Source organism: Vigna radiata, unplaced genomic scaffold (genome assembly GCF_000741045.1).
Source record: "Vigna radiata var. radiata cultivar VC1973A unplaced genomic scaffold, Vradiata_ver6 scaffold_7, whole genome shotgun sequence".
Taxonomy (NCBI): Eukaryota; Viridiplantae; Streptophyta; class Magnoliopsida; order Fabales; family Fabaceae; genus Vigna; species Vigna radiata.
The window spans coordinates 4,213,214-4,216,163 of record NW_014543262.1 but is presented as its reverse complement, the minus strand read 5'-3'; positions in this window follow the sequence as shown (position 1 = coordinate 4,216,163).

Genomic DNA, 2,950 nt, shown 5'->3' with positions numbered 1-2,950 from the left:
AAAGACGCACTATGGTGGTCTCAGTGCGGTGAAAAAGACGCACTATGGTGGAGATGCGGAGACAAGGGAGACGCGGAGACGCATGTCTTAAGCAAGATCAGCTTCAAATTTTTTGAGAAGTGGAGAAGTTCGGAACACTCGGAGAAGATCGAGGAGAAAAAGAAAATAAGGAGAAGGTCTGGGAGAAGAAGAGAATAAAGGAAAAATTTAAGTTTATGGGGGAGTTTGTTGGGATAAACTTAAATTTAGAGATTTATTATTTTGTTAGTTTTGAGCCTAATAATATTTGGTTTGATTTTGATTGAAATAAAATAGGAGTTGATATTTTATTATCAGTTTTTATTAATTGTAATTGACCTAAGCCTAATTTGTTCTATTTAAAGGTTGCTAAGGTTTAATAAAAATAACCCACAAAGATTAAAGAATAAAATTATTTGTATGTATGAGTATGTAAAGGGAGATTTTCCCAACATGTTTCTCCTTACTGAGGCACATGAGATCAATTACATGAGTGACTTTATCATTATCAAACATTAATGACCTGTAATTGGTACATCACGACGAATATACATATCATGCTAGACTATACTGCACTTTAAATTCTTTAGCTCCTTAGGTGCTAATTGCTCATGGTGAATGCCCATTCTGCACATTAAATATGGCTTTTGACTTGCTTCGGTGGTGATTGCTGATAAACTTCATGATATGCACCGAAAATTGATCCGTCAGAGTTGCTTTGTGCATTAAATACCCTCATTCTTATTGATTGTTTAATTGGTGCAATAGATGGTGATATTATATATATATATATATATATATATATATATATATATATATATATATATATATATATATATATATATATATACTTTTTAATGGAGTTTGAATAATGTTTTTAAAGTTTTTTTTGCGAATAGTAATTAAGTTACTTGGTAATGGTTTAGAGTCTACACAATAGTTTAAATACTTAATTAAAAAAGCGTTCTAATGAAAAACAAATTATATAAATCATACTTCAGTTTTATTTTAGTTTATTTAACTTGAATTACATCAAATTTGTCCTTAATAACCTGTTAAAAGATTCTACTAATCTTATACAAAGATTATAACGAGTACAAATCATTTTCGGAATACAAGTATTATCAATCACTTATAATTTCAACCCTAGTGAGTCTGATTAGAATGAATTTAACAATTCCTGGTATCCACACTAGACAATTTGTCTATAACATTAAACTCCAATAAGTTAAACAATATAAGTTTTTTAATTCACTTTTGAATATAACACAAGTGATTTTAGTTTCTTACAAGACAAAAGACAACTTTGTTAGAAAGAATATATGAATAATACAATTAACTTTTGAAAACTTGTAAAAGATCTTTTCAAGGATGAGTTTTAAAGAAATTAGCTTAGAGAAAGATAGTGAGCATATTGATGTTGATGGTTAAAATTCTTTTTCTTCTCTTCAACACTTCTCTTCAAATAGGCATATCTGAAAAAGATGTGTTACTCATAGTTGTGAATTCCTTCTAGACTTTATGATAGACGTTATGTTAGGAGCTTTTAGCGTTTTTTATCTATACTTTACACGCCTTGTGATATTAGACGTTCTCGTATCATTTAATCATCTTTAAAGGTAGTGTTTAACACATTTGATAGTTATCGTAGACGATTTAACATTATTTCATTTAGAAGTTATGTTAAACTTCAAAACAAGGTTTACTTAGACGATCTTATCATCACAAGGCAAGGAAATGTCGTAGGTAAAGTGATTGGTGATGATTTGAGAATTGAAGAAATGGGTAAGGAAACTGAAATAGAAAAACAAAGAGAAAAGGAGCAAGAATGTGAGACTTAGTGTGAAAAACTAATAGCAAAAACAGAAGAGTGTGAGCAAGATCTTGAAAAATTGTAGACAAAGATGAAGATAGTGTACCTAATCGAAAAGAAAAAGTACAGAGTGAAAAAGAAAGAGAGAAAAAGAGAGATCAAGATAGAAAAAAGAAAGAGGGAGAAAAGAATAAGAAGAAACCTGTTTGAAGATGATAGTCCCTTGCCACTCACCTACCATATCCTCACGAACCAATAAGGAAGAACAAAGAAAGAGAATTATAAAAGGTTTTTGGATATGATCAAGAAACTATAGATCAATACACCATTTACTGAAGCCATGGAGCATATGTCTATCTATGCAAAGTTCATGAAAGACTTGTTAACCAAAATGAGACGAATCTTAGATGAAATTGTGGAACTAGATGTAGTGCAATTATTCAGAAGTTTTTTCCACAAAATCCTGTTGGTCCAGGTAGCTTCACACTGCCTAGGATAACTGACAAGTGGAAAAGATTTATTAGACCTTGGAGCAAGTATCAACCTTATGCCATTGTCAATGATAAAAAAGATTGGTGATGTGAAGATTCTACCTACAAGGATGATGCTGCAATTTAGCTAATAGATCAATTAAACATCCTTGTGGAATAGTAGAAGACTTGCTGGTAAAAGTAGATAAATTTTACTTCCCTGTAGACTTCGTGATAATAAATGTTAAGGAAGATGTAGAAGTATCATTGGTTCTTGAGAGACCATTCATGAGAGTTGCTAAAGTCATAATAGACGTGGGCAAAATGACAATCTAAAGGTTCGAGTGCAAGATGAAGAAGAAAACTTTGATGTATTTGAGGCTCTGAAATATTTAGTTGAGAGGAAAGATTGCTTTAGAATAAATGTGTTGAATAGGATTTGTATGTAAGAGGCTCATTTTATCCAGTAGGTCCTTTATAAAAACAACATTATGTATTTTCAAAATTCATAATATAATGTACATAAATGAACTTTTTCTCCCTATATGTAATAATTTATAGTTAAACTCATATCTAATTTAATCCATAAATATTATATATATATATGTGTGTGTGTGTGTGTGTGTGTGTGTGTGTGTGTGTGTGTGTG